Source organism: Pinus tabuliformis, chromosome 1_1 (assembly GCF_031772625.1).
Source record: "Pinus tabuliformis cultivar Carrire ecotype Pingquan chromosome 1_1, CPIR1, whole genome shotgun sequence".
NCBI lineage: Eukaryota > Viridiplantae > Streptophyta > Pinopsida > Pinales > Pinaceae > Pinus > Pinus tabuliformis.
Genome location: NC_142297.1, coordinates 822,349,694 through 822,374,627, shown reverse-complemented (window position 1 = coordinate 822,374,627; position 24,934 = coordinate 822,349,694). Strand labels below are relative to the sequence as shown.

Genomic DNA, 24,934 nt, shown 5'->3' with positions numbered 1-24,934 from the left:
GCCTGGGATGCTAGGGAGGCCACTAGGGCCATAAAAGATGAGGAGATTGACTAGGTTGCTCAGAGGATGAGAAACACCTTCAGTAGGGAGATGATGATGAGCCTCATAAATTGGTAATTATATGGGTTCATTTTACCTCCTAACCTAGTCAAATCAACCATTCTCTTAGCTTATTGTATGATTTTCTGATTATATTTATGCTTATAGAGTGAGTTGAGTTAGTTATTATGCCATGTGGTCTAACATGTATTTAATGCAGATTATTGATGGATTTCGAGGTCAAAGTCAAGGATCCAGTGGTCAAATGGTAGCAATAACTCGAAGTAGACAGAGGAGAGGACTTATAGGAGGGAATCCCCCTCATTTATTACTCCTCACTTCGAATTCCTCTTCATTCATCTCGGAGTACAAGCAGCCGAATCATGCACTAGAAGGTGGCCGAGCAAGTGGAGGATGACTAATAGTTATCTCGAGTTTTGGGAGCCAAGCCTCCCTGATTTTAAGGAAGCTATTGGTAGCTTCAGATGTATAAGTAGAGAGGCCTAGGGCCTCACTAGGGTCAGATTTTTTTTGCTTATGTAAACTCTGCTCAAATTTCGAGCTTATTATTTTGTGATAGTTTTATGTAATCTTGCTATTGTTTTGATAATGAAGATGGAATCCTTTTTGAGCTAGCACTGAGTTACCTCAGAGGGCTGAAGCTCTTGGGTTAGGGCCCAATCCAAGCAGCCAAGCTTCTCTTTACTTGTATTTGTATGCTTTACTTCAGTTTGTAGATTAATTTGCTGTTAGATGTATTTTTCTTTTATGGTTAAGAATAGGTTGCTTTTGGTGATTTAGTAGTTTTCTTTCATTTGTGCTTTTGTAGCAAGTTAAGCAGTGATCAGAAAAGATTCAAAAGGATAGCAACAGTGCCTTGTGTTAGAGTCGGTCTTTACATCCCTTCGTCAGAGATCATTTCTCTTATTGCATTTCATTTTAAGGTGTCTCATTCTGTTTATTCATCTGCATTCTGCTAGGGGCATGCCATAATCTGACGGAAGGGTCTTGTCAGTCATTACCCCTCATGCTTTGTACCTGCTGGCTCAGGTATGTTCATCAAAGTTCATTAAATCAATTTTAAGTCATTTACAGTCATGTTCTAATCTTTTGGTCAGCAAAGAGTTATTTAAGGTTTTTAGGTATTTTTAAGTCTAGGGTTTAGTTGATTTAGTCCTAAAAGTCCATTAAAAGCTAGCAGATCAGAGGGAGGATAAAAATAATTTTTCATTTCAAAAGTTTCATCATCATATTGCTGGACTATGACTTTTCTTCAAAACTCTGTTTTGAAGAAAATTCATCATTTCGTTTTGTAATAAATTGCCATGTAATTTTCAAAAGTTTTTCAATTGTTGAATTTTCCAGGCGCATCCCTGGTCTTCCTTTGTCAAGACATGCCACTATCCCTCCAAAAATAGCCAAAAGATTCATCATTCAAGTCAGATAATCAAAGAGGAAACAAAAAAAAACAGAGTTTCTATTAAAAGGTGGAAAGTGCCAAAGTTTAAACATTACAAAAATGGGTTTGACAAAAGAAAAATCAAAATCCATGGCTATATGAAATATTTTCCATTTTGAAAGTTCATTTGCATGCCAAAGACAAAGAGGAGGCAACTCAAAGCAATTTTTGTGAACAAGTGAGGAATTGGGAGACAAGTCGCAGCTTGGCGCATAGAGAAGGTGGCGCGGCGCACTGGGGAGGCGCGGCGCACTAGGGAGGCGCGGCGCACTGGGAAGGCGCGGCGCGTACAGCTGACTGGCCCGAAACGTTCCAAAATCGCCTCCAATTGCCAAAACTTCCTACATTATCTTGGTTTCAAGTAGGTTGTTGTTTATTCATCCAACTTTGAGGTTTATATTGTGATGTTTTGTGATGATTGATGTGGTGAACCTTAAACAAATAGCTATACCCAAAAACCTGTTGTTAGGGTTTCAAATTTATTGTTTGTCACCAAGTTTATTCTCTTTCCATCATTCCCTTATTTCCTCCCATTCCATTTCTCCCTTATTTTCATCATTCCTAAGTTTCCTTACTCCCTAAAATCATCAAACCCCTATCCCAAATTCTCTGTCCCAAATTCTCAAATCCCTAAACCCTAATCCCATACATAAAATCCCAAATTATCCCATATTTCCCTAATTACTTCTATCCCAACAGTCCCAAATTTCCCTCTATTTTTCCCTCTCCTAACAGTCCCTTGTTTCATTGTTTTCCCCTTGGTGACAGAAATCAAGTATATCATCATAAAAGAAGTTCAACACAGTTTTCATACATCAACACCTGTTTCTTCAAGCCAATTTGTATAGCAGCAGTTATGTCGTCCAGTCATTCATCTGATTATGAAGTGGAGACTCAAAGTGACTCACCCATGGAAGGACATGCACCCCGGAGGCCTCATAGAGGTGGCAGACATAATAGAGAAGAACCTACCACTCTTACTGAATTTCAGTCTTGCCCTCTTGCCATCTCTTGTTTCCAGTATCAGTCATGTTATGAGTTTTGTGAGAAGGTTGCTAATATTCAATTTCATCATGAGTTGGCTCGCTTGTTTGTACTGCATTTATATGGAGATCAAGTCACTTTAGCTGGTGTCACCTTCACACTTACACCAGAAGCTATTTCATTAGCAACCGGCATACCAAACATTGGAGAACCATGGAATAAGAGGCAGAAGATTGATCGGCAACATTATGAGCCATATATTAAACCCGGTTTCTTGAGGCAGCTCAAGAGAGTGTTTCCTTTCAGATATCTCAAAGATGAATATGCTCCACTAATGAAATTAATCATGAAGTATTTCAGCTGTAAAGGTCGGTTCACCCGCTTGTATGCTTATCACATCAGGTTGCTGATGCATTTCACTCGGGTACGGATGATGAACATTCCTTATTTCATATGCCGAAACATAGAGAGGATGACCACCCTTGTGCAGAACAAAACCCCTCAGTAGCAGTTCAACAACATTTGTCATTTTGCTCTTATCAAAATTTTTGTTGTTCATCAGCTGGGATTACAGGGCATCACTTGGGACGATTTCATCTCCCGTGAGTTTTTTAGAGTTTCATAGGGTCCTCTAGAGGCTAGGCATGAGACAGGTGGACCTTGTCATCAGCATGAAGGCCACGATTCACACACTGCTACTATACCGATTTTCATTACTTATCAGAAGGGCACCAGGCAGTTGTTCGCGACAGCAAAGCGAGTGTTATCTCCACCCGGTGTGAAAGGGGCTTTGCTTATGACATCAGCACCACAGGTACAGGAAAAAGGCAAAGGGCCAATGCAGGATGAAGGGCCTTCAGGCGAGCGAGAGACTGACTTCATTCTCATTGAGGATGATGATGCAAGTATGGTCCAACAAAGTGCAAATCTCAAGGAAATTGTACTAGAGCAGCAGGCGGATATTCAGGCCTTGTCCCTCAAATTGGAGAGGGCTGAGTGGGTTATAAAGTACCTGGAGCAACGAAACAAGTAACTTGAGGATCAGCAAGCCGAGATAGAATTGCAGCTCATCAAGGAAAACCGGCAGCAGATCAAAAGGGCACAAGGAAAACCCATTGAGAAAAAGGATGAGGACCGAGAATATGTTTTGGAGAAAGTGAACATTCATTTCGAGAATTTTTTGGAGAAGGCCAATAAGGAAAAAATGATGTTGAGGCGCATGGCCTATCATTACATGGCGCAAAATATGAGTTCCAAGGCACGAATAAGGAATTTGAAGGCAAAACTAAGGAAGGCATCAAGAAGGCAAAAGAGGCAAAAAGAGCATGATAGACTTCGGATATTGGCCGAGGCATCCTTGGCTCATCATAGCTCTTGATGAAGAAGGTCCAGCCCAAATTTGAAGAAATTTGGATCAATTTTGGCATTTTTGAAATTTTTTGTACAAAAAACAGGGTTTTTCTCCCTATGCGTCGCGCCACGTGGCGCGTGCTTTCGCAAGGGAGCTACAAATCCAAAAAACTCTAAATTTTTGGATTTGGCATGAAAAATTATGAATTCTGGTGCATGGCCAAGAAATTTGGGCAAGTTTTCAGTCTTCAAGAGGTCAAAAACACTCAAAAAATGACCTCTCTGCTCCTATTTTGACACACAGGAAGCAGTCCTAGGAGATTTGATTTTTGGAGGGGAAAATGGACACCAAACTAAAAAATTCTACTTGGGTTGGAAAGTAGACAGGAAGGGATTTCCAACGAGCTATCTTGGGCTCAATTTGGACTTTGGAAAGTGCCTCAAAATCAGCTCCAAAGTGGCGCGACGCATAGAGATATTGGGTGCGGCGCATAGAGGAATTTGGCCTATTTTTCACTGTTCAGCTCCGAATTTTGCCCAGTTTTGACTAGTTTTTATTTTTGATGTAACTATTGATCTACCATGATGTAATTTGATGACCATGATGTAATATTGGCACATTTTTACTTGTTCTAGAGGATTCATTCACTAAAAAGTGAAAATTAAATGAATGAATCAGTTTCCTAGCATATAGAGGCAAGTTGTTGGATTGCCTAGTTTTCAGTGCTTTGTTTAGAATTGGTTCAAACAACTCCTAGAATGATGAGCTCGACCCCTAGAGGCATGGGAATGGGTTGGGCTAGTCTATATGATGTATTTTCTGAGCCATTTTCATGGTTGGACACTTGGGATTGCTTGGCACCTCATTGTACATTTGATTTCAGCATTTTTGGCAAAGGAAAGACTAGGGTTTTGCAACACTTGTTGGGATCCATGTGGCTCTGTGTTTTGATGGTGTTTTTCTCTATGTAATTGTAAGTTCACTGATGTTTATGTGTATCATTTTCCCTTCTCTATTCTTCTAAAATTAAACAAATAAGTGATCAAGGTAGAATCCATTGGACTGTTGTGCTCTACCTTCAAATTTTGTTTAATTGTACATGTTTTCATCTGTTTAAGGAGGACTCTTGAGACCTCTTTCCCTCCCTAGCTTCTCACCAGTCTGATCTATCCATCCATTCAATCTAAAGCATCAAAATTATTGCCTTCCTTGCCACAATCAGAACTCTGCAGAAACTGGGCCTCATCCCCGGACCCAAATTTGCCTTTCCCTTTTTCCAACACGAAACCCCCAAAACAAAATCAAATCAACTCCTTGCACTTATTATCTAGCCTAAAATCAGAAGATATTTCAGTCATAGCAAGCCCCATAGATCATCATTCGCTGAGGTGACCCGGAGAGAGCCCTCTCCTGTCCTCGTAGGGCTAGCTACGAGGCTGAGCGTGGTTTGATGTGGACCTAGAACCTTGCCTTTTCAGCCTAAGGCAAATCTAGGCTGTAACACCTTGGCCTCTCTTCCTCCCTTTGGGACCATGATTTGAGGCAAAGACTCTCATGCTGCCCCAAAAACACAAATTTTCCACATTCATAGGACTTCTAGTGTTTGCAGCTCTTTAGGAGGTTGATAGTCCAGTTTTGCTTTGCTTTAGATCTTATTTATCATGTTCACTTCTTGACTTGCAATAGTCCTCCTTCATGCTTCCCTTTCTTGCAGTATTCCTCAGCATTTCCTTTCATACATCATAGTTTAGACCATTCTTATGAAAAACTTTGTTTTTCCTAGATGCACTCATTTCATTGGTTGCTTGATTTTCTTGGTTGACTATTAGTTTCTATGTAGCAAATCTCTTCCAGCAGTAGGCTAGCTTACCAGCAATCACACCCTCCATCTGATCCATGCCCTACAGGTCTCCCAAACCTCACCTCAATTCTGCCCTAGTTTCCTTCGTTTTCCATAGAACTTCTTCCTCTCTCCTTGAGCAAACCCAATCATCTTTCTCTCTCCTAGCGACTCATGGTGGACCTTAGGCACCCTAACACCTCATCCCAACCTTCATCCACGTTTTCCACCCATTCCCACACCCTCAAAAGAGTGAAAATTTCTCTCAGCCTCCTTCTATAGGCCTCCTATAGTTTCCCTGTTTTCCTCCTGTAATTTCCCTGTGTCCTCCTATAGTTTTTCTTGTAGGCATTCTTTTGAAGGCCGAGTGTGGTAAAAGCCTCCAGAAGGCCACCTAATACCTCCTAGGATCCATCCACACCATCTTACATCCTCCCAAGCTCCAAAACTGCCCTTTAATGCCACATGTTCACTACCACACTCACACACAATAAATTAGATGCATGTCAAATCCACATAAAAATCCAAAAATATGTTTTTTTCTTATTTACTTCCAGAAATAGCATGATTAGATGTTGTTTACTTTCTTGACTAGCTAATGGCATTGCTTTCATGGTTTTCATAGTGTTTTGGCAAAAGTAGAATTAGCTTGTTAATTAGGGTTTACTAGGTTTTGCTTTGCATTCCAGTCTTTTTCCTTTCTGCAATTAGAATAGCTTCTGTAGAGTAATCTTTCTTTCCTTTCATCACACATAGAGCTTCTTCTGAAATATATAGAAGTTGGCTTTACCTCCTAGTGATCTCACGCCAACTGACCAAGTGACAACCTGCAGTGAGAACTAGTACTTGTGCATATAGCACTGACGCTTCCAAGTTTGTTACAAACTACCGGGTTGATAAAAGTAAAGTTGGCAGCTCAGGAGTTGCAGGATTCTTGCTGCAATACTGGCACTCACCACTTTGATAAGCCAATTGGTGTATGCCATCGCCAATATGTTGTTGGCGTCATATGGGACATTTTAGGATCTGCATTACATGGCCTAATTTTTGCATTATCAGAGCTTCTATTCTTTACGATATTAGGAAGAGAATATTTTCATGTTGTCCTAGAATAACATGTTATGGTTTCACTGTTTGGTTGCATTTTTATGATAATTGGTGTAATTATCAATAAATATTTCATAGCTATGAAGTTAGAGGCACCTGCGTTTAAACATGCGGCAATTTCATACTAAATGGTACTTTTCAAGGGGATTTAACTTTCTAGCTTGGAATACTAGGAAGCCTAGCAATGCTTTACCTGACATTGATGGTGATGGCTGGAGTGCTTAATGCAATACAAGTCCCTGTGGCTAGTATTACAATAGTTGTATGTTTCCATGACCCCATGGGTGGATTCAAAGTTCCTTATTTACTGCTTACAATTTTGGGGTTTTGTTCACACATTTATGGTACTACCACATAATACAAAGCTAAGAAAAAGATAACTAATAGGAATTTCTTTGAAGAAACATCTACAGTGTGAAGCATGTCATTTGAATTTTTTACAAGAATTCCCTTTCCCTTCCATATAGATATTTGTTTGTAGTATTTGAAGGGTCCGTGATAAGTTCTAAGCTGGTTATTTTCTCCACTTTACCTTGCTTCTTCTCAAGTCCTTTCTTGATGTTTGTATGGTCTGAGAATGAACCAGAACAAGAAATGTCATTAGCAGGAACAACAGAAACTTCTATATTGGCATTAGTTAATTCATGTCCGTAATGTTTCAAATCTGAAAGATTTGATTCCTCAAGCTTTGATTGTCGTTGTTGACAAGTAATAAAGGGTAATGAGGATATGGGATGTTGCCCCATTTGACTTTCATTATGATCACCCTCACTCCCCACCTGCAAATCTTGTTGGAAAGAATCTTGTCTGGCTATTTGTTTCCTCTCTTAGCATTGAACAAACTCAGTCCCTGGAGAAATTTGCAGATCTAGAGATATTCTTTAAATATTATTATAACTTGTCCATTTCTTATCCTCTAGCAACTCATTCTAACATTCGAAGTTCTCAAACTCTTTTAAAACTTTTTTCAAGTATTTTTTTAAGTTCTCAAGCATTCGTATATAAGGCAACATCTAATTAGATAAATCTAATAAGTGATACATTATATATTCCTGTCTCTGTAGGAATTCTATTAAATGGCCTGCATAGATGCCTATTCTCAAAATGATCAGCCAAATACCTACTTTGTATTAAATATTTCAAGCATAAATAATTGGGATTAACTAATAGTTAAGATAGAATGGGGTACCTAAAAATGTCATATCTATTCAATGAAATTGCACAAGTGATTAAAATTTATATATGAATGTAATCATATACCTGAAAGAGGTATACACATGCTCTACCTGTCATTGATCTTAAATAACCCTAAAACAACACATAACTCAACCTACCTCACGGAAACCTCAATATAAAACATTCCCATGATAAGCTCGATGACGTATTAAGAGCTTCGTATGTGAAATCAGACATCAATAAAAGAAAAAATTTATGGTACCACCAACATGCATTAACTCTAACATGCTACTTTTATTTCTACTTAACTTTTCACTCGGTGATCTTGGGAGACAAAATGCCCGAAAGGAAAATTTATCACCTGGAGAGATTCATTATATGATTATTTTCTCTATACGTCCTTGACTAGGATGGTAAGTTACAGAAAGAGTGGATTTGAAATTAGAAAAGAGTAGAATAGCTTTCTCTCAAGTATGGCACATACAAACATTGAGAATCTACTAGTAAAATTAATAAGCAACCAACTCCACAGGTACTTATCACCCAAAACAAAACATTTTTTAATGGATGCTTCCAGTCCACATGAGCATGATTACACATGCTTCTGAATGAAAGCCTTGGGCTAAGATGCAACAACTAAGGAGTAGCCACGACAACAAATTTCACCCATAAATTCCACATATATTTTTAATGAATGCTTCTAGTCAACATGAACATGAGTACACAAACTTTTGAAAGAAAGCCTTGGGCTAAGCTACAACAACTAAGGAGTAGCCACGACATCAAATTTCACCCATAAATTGTACCTGATTCCAGGTGTTGTTACCAGTACTAGTGCACCATGCTAAAGAAACTGAGTAGCTAAGAGAACAATTTTCACCCAAAACTTGCAACTAAGCCCAAAAATTGTCGCAAGTACTAGTGCACAATAAACACAAGGATTTCCTAGGTGAGACTTGAAACAGACTAGGGGTTATAACAATACCCCATTTTTACCAACTTGGCATTATTCCTCAAGCTCTGGTTGTTATCGATAACAACTGACAAAATCACCATTGTGAAAGGAAATCACCTGATATCGTACTTTCCACTTGAAATAGTCTAAAAAGAGGTAGTGGGATATAACATACCACAGATAATCCTTCTTCAATAAGCAATGTTTTCAATTGATTTTTTCTCTCTTATCTCTTTTTCTCTTTTATGAATTTTTGAAACTCTCTCCTTTTTCTTGTTATGATTTTCTAAAATACGCAAAACCTAACCCTTGACTCAACGATTTTGCTACAGATTTGGCTAAAGTATTTACCACCAATATTCTTTCCAACATATTTCAGGCTTCCAGCAAATCTATGTTACCAGGAACGAGAAATGGTTTTTGGAGGTTTCGCATTCAAGAAACGAGGAGAGAGAAAAAACAATAAAAATGTGAAAAACATAACACAAAGCATACACCATCAACATTCTCCAATACTATCGTTCATAGGAAGTTGCTCATAGGCTTTCATTGCTCACATGGTCCATTCTTGAATATTCATAGTGAGAAATGAAGCTTGTGTTGCTTACATGGGTCATTCTCAAATACCCATGTTTGATCCTTTAAGTTGACAAATAAAATAGTGAAGAAACCTTTGGCACTGAACTTAGGCTTGATTTGGCCTTTCCATTTCCACTTGATTTCGACCCAATGAGGGTGGGATTTTTTTAAGGCCATATCCCTAGAAATTTTTGGATGAGTACATGATCTCGCATATGTTGTATATATTCTCCCATGTGATTTGAGCGGACCTCAAATTTGGGTTCTATTCTAGTATTTGGCAAGTAGCTACTAGGTTGTAGTTTCCCTAGTTCGGTAATAGGATGCTGAAGATTGAATTGATCTCCATTGGGAATAGAGCCAAAAGTAGAGGGTTGATTAGAACTACTACTACCTTTGAACGATTTTTCTATAGGAAGGAGTGTCACTCCCTTCACTAGCATTTTACATAGAAAAAGCAAAAGGGTTGAGAACCACAAATATTATAACTAATGTTTGAAGACAAAACCTAAAGAAAGTTACCATTAAACTTTCAAAACTTTATCATTAAACCATTATAATAGTAATTAATCTTTATAATAATAATATATTTTAAATGTATAGTTGAAGTAGATGATAAAATCTTCACTAAATTATTTAACTACTAATTTATAAAAATATATAATGTAACCCTCTACATTTAAATTTATAATTTTGTATGAAGAAACAATTTTTAAATGTTAAATACAATAAAATTATATATGAAACTCTACACTAAATCCACTTTTAAATAGAACCAACATAAAAATTAAGAAAAATAATTAAAACATAACAAGAGGCGACACATCGAAATAATATAATTATAACAAACAAAATCCCTAAAAGGGAAACATTGTTAAAGAAAATTTTAGGGTACATACCGCAGACCACAAAACAACCTCTGAAAACTATCCACAAAACCAACCTTCGCTTTTTTTTATTCGACTCAATGTCCAATCGGAATGAGACCAACATTAAAAATGAACTAGAACAATGTTTCTTAGAATATCGTTTCAAAAAACCATCCATTTTTTGAGAAACTGACTTCGTGTATTGAGAAATGAAAATGACCGTTCAAAACAATGTTTTCCATATCGTTCCATTTTCTTTGCATTTTTTTTTTCTTCTGGAAATAATGCCCCTGTTCTGTTTCTAGTAACTAGGAAACAAAGTATTGTTTAAGAACTTCTATATTGATCGTTTTCTCCACTTTACCTTGCTTCTTCTCAAGTTCTTTCCCGATGTTTGTATGCTCTGATAATGAACCAGAATAAGAAATATCATTAGCAGGAAAAACAGAAACATCTATGTCGGCATGAGTTGATTCATGTCCGAGACATTTCAAATATGATATATTTTATTCATCAATCTCAAGTTGTTTTTGCTAACAAGCTATATTAACATAAACAAGAAACGGGAAACAAAACAAGAAACGACAATGGAACGAGAAACGAATTTTGGAGGTTTTGCATTCAAGAAATGAGGAGAGAGATAAAAAAAATAAAAATGTGAAAAAAATAAAACAAAACATACATCATCAACATTCTCCAATACTATGGTTCATAGGCAGTTGCTCATAGGCTTTCGTTGCTCACATGGGTCATTCTCGAATATTCATAGTGAGAAACAAAGCTTGTGTTGCTTACATGGGTCATTCTCAAATACCCATGTTTGATCCTCTAAGCTAACAAATACAATAGTGAAGAAACCTTTGGCACTGAACTCAAGCTTGATTTGGCCTTTCCATTTCCACTTGATTTGGACCCAGTGAGAGTGGGATTTTTTTTAAGGCCATATCCCTAGAAATTTATGGATGAGTACATGATCTCGCATATACTATATATATTCTCCCATGTGATTTGAGCGGACCTCAAATTTGGGCTCTATTGTAGTATTTGGCAAGCAACTACTAGGTTGTAGTTTCCCTAGTTGGGTAATAGGATGGTGAAGATTGAATTGATCTCCATTGGGAATAGAGCCAAAAGTAGAGGGTTGTTTAGAACTACTACTACCATTGAAGGATATTTCTATAGGAAGGGGATTCGCTCCCTCCACTGGCATTTTCCATAGAAAAAGTGAAAGGGTTGAGAACCATAAATGCTACAACTAATGTTTGAAGACAAAACCTAAAGAAAGTTACCATTAAACTTTCAAAACTTTATCATTAATCCATTATAATAGTAATTAATTTTTATAATAATAAAAATAATATATTTTAAAATTATAGTTTAAGTAGATACTAAAATATTCACTAAATTATTTAACTACTAATTTATCAAAATATGTAATGTAACCCTCTACTTTTATATTTATAGTTTTGTATGAAGAAACAATTTTTAAATTTTAAATACAATAAAACTATATATGCAACTCTACACCAAACCCACTTTTAAATAGAACTAACATAAAAATTAAGAAAAAATAATTAAAACATAACAAGAGGCAACACATCGAAACAATATAATTTTAACAAACAAAATCCCTTAAAGGGAAACATTGTTGAAGAAAATTTTAGGTTACATACCGCAGACCATGAAACAACCTCTTAAAACTATCTAGAAAACCAACCTTCACTTGTTTTTTTATTCAGCTCAACATCCAATCGGAATGAGAACAACATTGAAAATGAACCAGAACAATGTTTCTCATAATATCGTTTCAAAAAACCATATGTTTCTCAAGAAACCCGTTTCGTGTATTGAAAAATGAAAATGACCATACAAAATGATGTTTTCTGTACCGTTCCGTTTTCTTTGCATTTTTTTTTCCGAAAACTAATGCCCTCATTCTGTTTCCGGTAACTAGGCTAACAAGTGACAAAAGATAATAAGGTAATGGGATGTTGCCCCATCTGGAATTCACTATGGTCACACTCACGCCCCACCTGTTGGATTGAGGGGGCCTGACCCAGGTTCAGAGTTAATTAGCCAAACAAATCCCTGTACTACTGGCCCTTTTGGCAACAGCCCGTGAAGCGTGAACTGAGCTCTCACCCGAAGTAGTATGGGGGGATGCTAGAACCAGGTTTTTACACCTTTGAGATTTCTGAGGGGTTGATTTAGTCCAACTGTTAATACCTTTGCGCAAGTTGCTTCACGTACTTTTCTAGCCTATGGCCCTGTTATATTCGTCTTTGCACAGCCCTATTTAGGGGTTGCAGGGCTTTCGCACTATTAAGACAGCGATCTACACTAATGCCTTAGTTACATCGCGGATCTTACTTATAACAATTAGTTATCTTCATGTAAACATATACCTTATATTATATTCGCTTATTCAACACATTCATATAAGTGTGTGCAACCAATTAAAACAGGAAAAGATACACAAAAATATTGCATAACTTCTCTTTATTAATGCTTCAATCGGTTACAGATTCAACCTACCCTACGCACTCAGCTACAGGGGTCTACGCACTCAGCTGCAAACTACTAGGCCTCTGCGCACTCAGCTGCAGAGCCTTCTCCTACTCTACAACCCAAAGACTTGACTCTACACTTCCATTAAGACTCTATTCTTCATTATTCATTTTATCTATTGATTGATGTATCTTTCAACCTAGAGCCTCACTCTATTTATACAATCCCATGGTCTACAAACCATGGGTAGAATTCTTAAGCCGACATTACATTACAAAATTAAGGGCGGACAACCCTTATGACTCAATTACAACTTCGCGCTCTACACCCATAAATCGTGGAGTCTTTACATCAGACTTAGTCAAAAATTGGGCCTTAAGCCCCAAAACATGCCTTGGGGGATCTCCCGCCCAACAAGCCCCCAACACAAACATCATGACTTGCCCTCGAGTCACTCAATAGGTGCAGAGATCTTCGCGCAAAGACCTCCAAGCTCTGCTCGGACTATTGCAAGGTCGACAACGCACTGAGACGCTACATGTTGTATCTCCTGTACACGTTGTTCTGAGACCGCGGTGTCGGAACTGCTCCCCTGTATCTATTCCTATGTCCCTTGCATCTGTACAATCTTGTCTTTAAATGTTGTTGTGATTACGAAGGCTTCGTCAATCCAAGGTTGAACAAGTGCCTTCAAAACTTCTTCTTTGTGTTGCATTGCGTCTACTTGCTCCTTAAGTTCCTTGGCCTAATGCATGGGTGCGAACCTCTGTGTGAGGGCCACCGTCTACGCGGTCCCTTTTATGGCATCATATTGTTTTTGTAACTCGTGCACCTCTGTCTCCAGGCGCTGTATGTTCGGGTCCTCCTGTAGAGCGATGAGGACTTTGAACGATTCTTCCAATGTTCTGGTGCAGTGCCTCACTGCACTGCTGATCTCTTCCATCCCCGTTGTAATGGTGCTAGTGTGTTGTTCCCTTATCTCTGGAGGAGTTGAAAGTTGTGCCTTCAATCGTAGCTCTTCTATCTGAAGGTTCAATTCTATCTGAACCTTGGCCATCTCTTCTCGCGCCTCACGTACCCCTGCTGTTAATCTCTGGATGTGTGCCTCTATGGGGATGGCCAACTCAGGGACCATCTGGTAGGCTTCTTTGATGACCTGCACCATCTGCCTATTCTGGGATACAACCTTGTCACGCTGTAACCTCAACTGCTCCATGTTGATCCTTTGCTCGCTCAACACTTGTAGCGCACGGCTCTCCCTGGCCCGTAGTTCTGCAGTAATCCCATCGTGCAAAATGTAGAGTGTCTCCCGAGGGAGAGTAGCCATGTTTATCCCTATACCTTTCAACGCACTAACCATAGGCCTGTTGACCTCATTTGTTGTAACGAGTGCCCCCTCTAGTAGCACTATTATATTGGTCATGCGAGCGTGCAAAATTTCCTCGGTTGCGACCGTCCCTATGGTGAGGTTGGTCGAGAGCGTACCAGCGTGAGGAGTACACACCTGCAACTCTTGAATGTATGACTAGAGGGCCCCCAAAACAACTTGGTTGTCCAGTGCGAACTGCTGGAGGGCCTCCATGGTGACGTCGTGCAACATCTCGCCTATATCGTGTAGATCCCCCTCAGTAAGGGTGATCGGGTGGATAGATAGCTTAGAGGCTTTTACCTTCTTGCGTGACCCCATCTGCTCTCTGGGGCATTAGCACTTCAATAATGTCGACGTTGTCTGTTGTAGCATTCATTGTCATTTGAGGTTACTTGATATATTTAAAAAGAGAAATGAAAATAAATAGGGCATGCGATAATTGCATATCGAAATCGCAAAAAGCAAGTGTAAAAGAATCGGCCCCCAGTAGAGCCAAGGTTGCGATGCGATCAAATCGCAATCACAAATCATAGTGGAGCAGTCATATGGAGTACCACCCCAGGATCCGCCAATTGCGACTTGTGATGGTGTTTCCAGACCTGATAATATATGCATTGCATTTAATAATCCCGGCAGGTCCGTAGAGCGCCTCATGTATGAGTGTTGGGTTCATTCGTCGATTGTGATTTGCGATGGAGGCTTCCAGACCCGATAATATATATGTCATGTTTTATACTTTCGGCGGGTCCATCATATCGCAAAGTGCCTATTGTTAAGAGATAAACCGGCGAGAAGATCTGGGTCATCCGATCAATAGGTCGCAGATCCAACAGATATCGGGTCAGAAAATGATCAAATTTTATTTTGAAAGTCAGACCCGATAAATCATTAACTGGCTGATTTATTTCTTATCGAGTTCATATGGGAGTCAAAAGGTCATTGAAAAAGTGGAAGTGATGGGTTATAAACTAGGGTTTTAATCCATTTGAGTTCTGTGGTAACTGTTTCAACCAATCAAAGCACTCCCGATATATATGTGGGCCCCTCCCAAAGCTTTTCGCGCAGTTTCACGTATGTTCTGAGTTTTCAATTTTTAATATGTAATAACGTCAAATAATTTCAAATAGGAAATAGTTTTATAACTATTATAAAGAATTTTATTAGCTATTTCGAGAAATCAGTTTCCAAAAACTGATTCGATAGTTAATCAGAGAGGGAGAGAGATAAAAGCCCGAAAGGGGATTGTGAAAAGGTTTCGAATTTTGGGGGGAACCTGAATACTAGGCCAATCAATTCTAGATACAACTATTGATTAATGAAAGAATCAGAAGTTTTCCATGTATTGTTAGGTATGATTTTGTGACTTCTCTGTTATGTGTCATCTTATGTTTTCTTCCTTTAAGTAGGGTAATGAAGTTGCAGGTCTTTATTTGATTATGTAAATGAAGTTAAAATTCCTTAAAAGAGTGCTCCTATACTTGAAGTTCTCACCTTTTTAATTCTTCTAAGTTACAGATCGTAGTTCTTGTGTAAGACAGCGTATTATATTTAACTTCTCCAAGTGTCACAGATAGTAGATCCTGCATAAAGCATCATATTGTCTATGACTCATTCAAGCCTTTCTTCATTCATCGTTTATATTCAACAATCAAATGGAATTCTGATATTTCCTTGTCACCTAAGTATTGAGGGTTAAAAACAAAGTCTCCCAAGTCCTTCATTTGAGAACACAACATATAGTCAAGTGATAAACAAGTGACAATAACTATAAAAATTAATGTCTTAAGCACAATTTCTATACAGCCAGGAAATTGGTTTCTTAAGGTACAACATTGTCTGTGGGTCCGCGTCACCCTCCTCTACCTCTGTTTCTAGCTATTGCTCTTGTTTAGGCGAAGGCAATTTCTAGCCCTTGCACTCTGTTGTTGTTGCCTTCTCTGCATCCACTGTGGCCTTATGTTGTTCAGATGTTGTCCACGCAGTGTCCCGCGCTTCTTGCGCCTTTGCAGCTATGACCTCTTTTCTCCATTTTTCTACCAAATGCACCACTTGCAGTTTTGCTTCTTCCTTCTTTTTCTACACAGCAGACTTCTCTGCTGCTAGCTCGAAGGTATCTCGAGCGCACCATTCCAGTGGCCACGCATCAAGTATGTTGAATATCACGTCGTCGGTGGCCATATATGGTAACTCGTGCCACTTCTTTCCAAGGTCCTTGTACTCCCTAAGGTAAATGTGATGGAAGTCCGCTTTAAATTCTGTGAAACCTCACAGGCTATTATAGACAGTGGGTCATAACTGTGGTCTACGGTTAATCCTTATCATGATGTTCATCTCCATGAACACCTAGAATATTTTACTGTCACGAACCTGGTGCACATATTTTGTAGCCCATAGAAAAGCATACTTCGTGGCCTCCAGGAGATCCCTCGCAATCGTGGGGAACTGGCTATCCTCCGAAAATTCCCCAGCCACCAGCACTATGGACAGCAAAAGCCATGCATAGTGGAAGGTTTTCCCTTTATCCCGTGCCTCGCGGCAGTTCTCCAGGAATTCCTTGCACAAAAATTCAGACCAGTTAAACTAGACCCCTCCACACACTGCTCAGCAAATGCAATTACTGGCGCAGGCACCTCATCCGTGCAGCACTTCCGCATAACCTTACTTGCCAGTATTTGAGTTGCCACCTTGACTACGTCATTGTTAATACTGGATATCAGGTACCCCCGCTTCTTCTTCTCCGGCTTATACTTCTTCTTCATGGCCTCCATGATGGCCAAGTCACTGCTTTTTCCCTCCAAAATGTTTGTTGGGTCTTATCCTTTACACGGGAGTCAGTGATTCTATGTATCAAATGGTCCGTGATGGGAATGGGCTCCTCTATCCACAAACACCCATCAGGCACCAGGTAGAGCAATTGCCTGATGACAAAGATAGTTACTCGGGTGCGTTGGTAATGCGGAACCAAGATCAGGTTGAACAACTATGCCTTCTCGACCCCACACAACCACTTGCGCGGCTCCAATTTTATGACCCCCACCGCGGTGTGTTTCTTTGGCATCATGAGGTGCACGGTTTCTAGGGAATTTCTCATGGTCAGCGAGATCCCAATCCTCGAATTTTAAGCTCGGCACCCTTACAAAGTGTGCTCCCTTGAAGACAATATCATCATGTAGCAATGCAGTCTATAGAGGGCTTTTAGTCTCATTGAGGTCCTTGGGTACCCTTGCCTTTCACTTCCGTGGAGGAATATACGCAGGCAGTTTTATCGAAGGGTGCGCCGCCTGGGTTTCTACCTCCATGTCTTCATCCTCATCCTATTCTATTATGAGATCCTCCAGGTCTTCTTCCTCCTCATCTGTATCCAGAGTAACCGCTTTCCCCTTTTCCTCCAAGGTCAGTTTGGTGCGCAACAGGTTTCTTGGGGACACACATACCAGAATCATGGATTGCTTATCTTTCTTCGGTCTAGGTGTGCGCAGGGATTTAGGGATTTCCGTGATAATCTTGGCGCTCTCTGGGGCATCTCCGATTGTCATGGCTTGTTGTTGGCTTGATGGGGCCTGACCCAGGTTTGGAGTTAATTAGCTAGACAAATCCCTATACTACTAGCCCTTTTGGCAACAGTCTGCAGAGCACGAACTGAGGTCTAACCCGAAGTAGTATGGGGGGATGCTGGAACCAAGTTTCCGCACCCTTGAGATGTCTATGGTGTCGCTTGAGTCCTATTGCAAATCAGCTTCGTGCAGTTCCCTTCGCTTTCTTTCCTTTCCTGTGATATCTTCATGATCGGTTATATTCACTCTCGCGCAGCCCGAACTAGGGGTTTTGGGGATTTCGCGTTGTTAAGACAGTGATCTGCGCTAATTGTCTTAGTTACACCATGGATCTTACTTATATTCTTATACCAATTAGTTATCTTCGCGTAAACAAATACTTTGTATTATATTCACTTATTCAACACATTCATATAAGTGTGTGCAGCAAGTAAATAGTAAATTTATACCCAATATACTTCAATGCATAAAATGGGAAAAGAAACACAGAGATGATAAGAAACTCCTAGTTACTACTTCTTCAATCGATTACAGACCCGAATCACCCTGCGCACTCATAGGAGCCTGTGCACTCAACTGCGGACCTCTAGGCCTCTACGCACTCAACCGCAAAGCTTTCTCCTACTCTACGACCCAAAGACTCAACTCTTTTCTTCAATTCAGATTATTCACTTCCTAGATGTATCTATTCATTCCTTGATCTCCTTTACAACTTAGAGCCTCACTCTATTTATACAATCCCATGGTTAGATCTTCTAAACCGAAATTACATTACAAAAACAAGGGTGGACATCATTATGACTCTATTATGACTTCGCGCTCCGCGCCCATAATTTGCAGAGTCTCTACAATGGACTTAGTCAAAACTCAGGCTTTAAGCCCCAAAACCTGTGTTGGGGGATCCTTGCCCAACAGGCCCCCAACACAAACATAGTGACTCGCCCTCGAGCCACTCAGTCGGTGCAAATATCTTCGCACGGAGACCCTCCAAATCTACTCGAACGACTGCAAGGTTAGCAGTGCACTGATCGGTTGCCTGTCGAATCTCTTGTACCCATTGTTCAAAAACTGCTGAATTGCTTCCCTCCAGTTGCACCTATGCCACCTGCATTTCCGCGAGCTTGCCTTCAATTGTTGCTATGATTGTGAAGGCTTCGTCGATCCAAGGCTGAACATAAACCTTCAAAACTACTTCTTTGTGTCAAGCTGCGTCCACTTGTTCTTTAAGCGCTTTGGCTTGTTGCATGCGCGTGAGCTTTTGTGTGAGGGCCACCATCTAAGCGGTTCCCTTGACGCTATCATACTGTTGTTCTAGCTCCCAAGCCTCTGTCTCCAAGCACTATATGTTCGAGTCCTCCTGCAAAGCGGTGAGAACCTCGAACGATTGTTCCAATGTGTTGGTGCAGTCCCTTACTGCACTGCTGATCTCCTCCATCCCTGCTGAAATGTCGCTTGCGCGTTGTTCCCTTACTTTTGGAGGATTTGAAGGTTGCACCTTCAACCAAAGCTCTACTATCTGTGGGTTCAGTTCTATTTGAACCTTGGGCATTTCTTCATCCCCTGCTGCTAGTCTTTGGATGCGCACCTCTGCGGGTGCCTCTGCCAGGATGGCCAACTCGGGTGTCCTCTGGCAGGGTTCTTAAGTACCTGTACCATCTTCTTGTTCTAGGATACCACCTCATCATGCTGCAAGCTCAACAGCTCCATGTTGATCCTTTGCTCACTCAACACTTGTAGTGCGCGGCTCTCCCTAGCCCTTAGTTCTGCAATGGGAAGGTAAAGGTACCCAAGGACCTTGATGATACCAAGAGCTCGCTGCAGACTTCGCTCTTCCAGACGATATTGTTTTTGAAGGCACACACATAGGACAGGTTCTGAACTTGAAGTTTGAAGATTGGGATCTCGCTGACCACGAGAAATTCCCTCACCTAGCGACCGCGTAGCTCATGAAGCCCAAGCAGAACACCGTAGCAAGAGTTATAGAAAAAGAGTCGCGAAACTGGTTACGCGGAGTTGAAAAGGTAGGGTTACTGAACCTGCTATGGGTGCCACATTACCATCGCGAGAGTGAATATAACTGATCATGAAGATATCGCAAGAAGGGAAAGAACGCGAAGGGACCTGCGCGAAGCTAATTTGCAGTAGGACTCAAGCAACACGTTAAACATCTCAAGGGTGCGAAACTTGGTTCCAGCATCCCCCCATACTGCTTCGAGTGAGACCTTAGTTTGCGCTCCGCGAACTATTGCAGAAAGAGCCAGTAGTATAGGGATTTGTTTGGCTAATTAACTCCGAACCTGGGTCAGGTCCTGGCAATGGAACCATTTGTTGACTTAATGGGGCTTGACCCAGGTTCGGATAAAATTAGCCAAACAAATCCCTGTACTACTGGCCCTTTCGGCAACAGTCCGCGGAGCGCAGATTGAGGTCTCACCTGAAGTAGTATGGGGGGATGCTGGAATCAAGTTTCCACACCCTTGATATGTCTGAGGTGTCGCTTGAGTCCTACTGCGAATCAGCTTCGCGCATGTCCCTTCGCATTCTTTTCCTTCCTGTGATATCTTTGCGATTAGTTATATTCACTCTCGCGCAACCCTAACTAGGGATTGTGGAGCTTTTGTGTTGTTAAGACAGAGATCTGCGCTAATTCCCTTAGTTACACCATGGATCTTACTTATCTTCTTATAACAATTAGTTATCTTCGTGTAAACAGATACTTTGTATTATATTCACTTATTCAACACATTCATATAAGTATGCACAACAAGTAAACAATAAATTTATACCCAATATACTTCAATTCATAAAACGGGAAAAGATACATAGAGATGATAAGAAACTCTTCTTTATTACTTCTTCAATTGATTACAGACCCGACTCACCCTGCGCACTCAGCTGCAAGGGTCCACGCACTTAGTTGTGGACTTCTAGGCCTCTACGCACTCAACTACAGAGCCTTCTCCTACTCTACGACCCAAAGACTCGACTCTTTTCTTCAACTCAGATTACTCACTTCCTAGAGGTATCTATTCATTCCTTGATATCCTTTACAACTTAGAGCCTCGCTCTATTTATACCATCCCATGGTCCACGAACCATGGGTAGATCTTTTAAACTGACATTACATTACAAAAACAAGGTCGAACAGCCCTATGACTCACTTCGCGCTCCGCGCCCATAATTCATGGAGTCTCTACAATGGACTTAGTCAAAACTCAGGCTTTAAGCCCCAAAACCTACCTTGGGGGATCCTGTGCCCAACACCTACGTAGCTTCCTCTGTAGTCATTTCTATGATTTCTCCAGCTTCTCTAGACGTTGACATCTGGTAGGTCTAGAAAACTCTCAACTGCGCAATCAGGTGCTCAAACAATGCTCTCAGCAGGTTAAACAGGTCTCAGCTCAGTATAGTCAACAACGCAATTCTAAATCGACCAAGTGTTGTTTGCTTGGCAGCACTTTCTAATTTATAGCATCTTTTGAATTTGAATTGGACCATTCCCCCCAAATCCGGTCCATTAATGCTTCCTTAGCGGTAGATTTTCCCAAATCTTGCCCATAAAGTGTGCCTTAACTGTCCATTGCCCGCTCCATTTGGTCTCAAACCAAGCATTACATTGTGAATAGTGACTATAACGGTCACTTTCCAGCTGACCCGTGTGGCAGCGCAGGTACCCCTGCGCTGTTGTGGACCTTGTGACACTTCGTTCCTGCGTGCAACCTCTTCAACGCGCAGCTCCCGAGCATAGTAGTTTATAGTCTCGTGTCCCCTTCCAACTACCTGGGGCACTAAGATTGTTCTTCCCACAGTTGGTCAAATGGCCACGCCACCCTTATATGGCTCGATCTGATCATCATTTGTTTTTTTTGGTAAAAATTCACACTTTTGGCTTCCATACATGTATCGCACAATGTCCCCTTCGCATCGCGCCATCATTTGCGATCCTCTTAGAGATATGCGGTCCAATCCAAGAAATTATCATGATCAATTCCCAGTAGTAGTCTCCCAAATTATCAACATAACCGTGCCCATCCCGTTTTACCAACTCAGCCTTCTTATTGAGAAAATTCCTTTTTACTCCTTCCTCCAGCTTCTTGACTTCTTCTTCTGCCATGGCGCTTTTCTTCCTCAATCGGATTTTTTCAATCAAGAGTTCTTGGAGCCAAAGATTATTCTGTTGTATTTCTTCACCAGGTTCCATGCGCTCATCTACAGTCTCGTCCAACAGCACGATCCCTTCTTCCAAGATTTCGCGGTCCTTTACGTCCGTAAGCGCAGCTATGCACAGACTAGGTCTATGATACTCCATTGGAAGTATAGATTCCATACCATAACTCAACCTAGAAGGCGTCTGTTTTGTCAGTTTATTGCACGTTGCGCTATAAGCCCATAGAACTGTCGGTACGTGTAGGTCCCAATTAGTTCATTGCATCCTACATACCTTGTTCAAGGCCTTGCATACTTCATTAAAGGCTTTCGCGAGGATAACCTCCTGTGCGTCCATTCTTTTCACCTTCTGTCGTTCCACCTTGAAGAGTTGTTCGTGCAAGTGCCCCCCTAACACATGCTTATAGATCGTTTCTCCTGACGCGAACCTCATGTGTATGCGCACATGTTGTTTATTATACACATGTACCCACCTGCATAGATGTGCGCGCGGACTGTTAGCACCCCAAGAAACTCTCCTATGTTGTATCTCAGAGATGCTCGGGAACATTACAAACTCAACAAAATGTTGGAAATGGATGAATGGAAGGAATGATGCATATTCAATCCAGATAACCACTTCTACTATGCTTAACCCCAGACATGGGTGAACACCCCCAGACTACAAGGCTTTAGACCACAAATTACTCATAGTTTAGGAATAGGTGAACATGGAGAATACTGACCACACCAGCAGATGCACAAGACCATGTGATGGTCGGCTGCAACCAGTAAAGAGGTCTACAAATCTATTTCTTAATACACAGACAAGATGATAGCTCTCTGGCATTAAGAAAATAGAAACCTGCATAACACATTCAATGATACATACTAGATTCTAACACAGAGGTGGGATGACAGCCCCTTTAATGCTAAATATCAAGATCACATGAAAAGTGCATAACAGGCACATCCTAGAACAAAGAAGAAGTGGAAAGTGAGCAATTAACAACAAAAGAAGCTCGTATTAGCTAGAAATGAAGACCAGACGCTGCATGTATGAAGACCAGACGATATCTTTGCGATTAGTTATATTCACTCTCGCGCAACCCTAACTAGGGATTGTGGGGCTTCGTGTTGTTAAGACAGAGATTTGCGCTAATTCCCTTAGTTACACCATGGATCTTACTTATCTTCTTATAACAATTAGTTATCTTCGTGTAAACAGATACTTTGTATTATATTCACTTATCAACACATTCATATAAGTATGCACAACAAGTAAACAATAAATTTATACCCAATATACTTCAATTCATAAAACGGGAAAAGATACATAGAGATGATAAGAAACTCTTCTTTATTACTTCTTCAATTGATTACAGACCCGACTCACCCTGCGCACTCAGCTGCAAGGGTCCACGCACTCAGTTGTGGACTTCTAGGCCTCTACGCACTCAGCTACAGAGCCTTCTCCTACTCTACGACCCAAAGACTCGACTCTTTTCTTCAACTCAGATTACTCACTTCCTAGATGTATCTATTCATTCCTTGATATCCTTTACAACTTAGAGCCTCGCTCTATTTATACCATCGCATGGTCCACGAACCATGGGTAGATCTTTTAAACTGACATTACATTACAAAAACAAGGTCGAACAGCCCTATGACTCACTTCGCGCTCCGCGCCCATAATTCATGGAGTCTCTACAATGGACTTAGTCAAAACTCAGGCTTTAAGCCCCAAAACCTACCTTGGGGGATCCTGTGCCCAACACCTACGTAGCTTCCTCTGTAGTCATTTCTGTGATTTCTCCAGCTTCTCTAGACGTTGACATCTTGTAGGTCTAGAAAACTCTCAACTGCGCAATCAGGTGCTCAAACAATGCTCTCAGCAGGTTAAACAGGTCTCAGCTCAGTATAGTCAACAACGCAATTCTCAATCAACCAAGTGTTGTTTGCTTGGCAGCACTTTCTAATTTATAGCGTCTTTTGAATTTGAATTGGACCATTCCCCCCAAATCCGGTCCATTAATGCTTCCTTAGCGGCAGATTTTCCCAAATCTTGCCCATAAAGTGTGCCTTAACTGTCCATTGCCCGCTCCATTTGGTCTCAAACCATGCATTACATTGTGAATAGTGACTATAACGGTCACTTTCCAGCTGACCCGTGTGGCAGTGCAGGTACCCCTGCGTTGTTGTGGACCTTGTGACACTTCGTTCCTACGTGCAACCTCTTCAACGCGCAGCTCCCGAGCATAGTAGTTTACAGTCTCGCGTCCCCTTCCAACTACCTGGGGCACTAAGATTGTTCTTCCCACAGTTGGTCAGATGGCCACGCCACCCTTATATGGCTCAATCTGATCATCATTTGTTTTTTTTGGGAAAAATTCACACTTTTGGCTTCCATACATGTATCGCACAATGTCCCCTTCGCATCGCGCCATCATTTGCGATCCTCTTAGAGATATGCGGTCCAATCCAAGAAATTATCATGATCAATTCCCAGTAGTAGTCTCCCAAATTATCAACATAACCGTGCCCATCCCGTTTTACCAACTCAGCCTTCTTATTGAGAAAATTCCTTTTTACTCCTTCCTCCAGCTTCTTGACTTCTTCTTCTGCCATGGCGCTTTTCTTCCTCAATCGGATTTTTTCAATCAAGAGTTCTTGGAGCCAAAGGTTATTCTGTTGTATTTCTTCACCAGGTTCCATGCACTCATCTACAGTCTCGTCCAACAGCACGATCCCTTCTTCCAAGATTTCGCGGTCCTTTACGTCCGTAAGCACAGCTATGCACAGACTAGGTCTATGATACTCCATTGGAAGTATAGATTCCATACCATAACTCAACCATAGAAGGCGTCTGTTTTGTCAGTTAATTGCATGTTGCGCTATAAGCCCATAGAACTGTCGTACGTGTAGGTCCCAATACAGTTCGTTGCATCCTACATACCTTGTTCAAGGCCTTGCATACTTCATTAAAGGCTTTCGCGAG

The 24,934-nt window shown here is 40.8% G+C and overlaps 1 pseudogene; it reads left to right on the top strand.

The window, feature by feature from the left end:
- The window catches only part of LOC149216615 (putative purine permease 5 pseudogene), a 39,921-nt pseudogene extending 32,783 nt beyond the window's left edge, over window positions 1-7,138 (top strand).
- The last annotated feature ends 17,796 nt before the right edge of the window (window positions 7,139-24,934 follow it).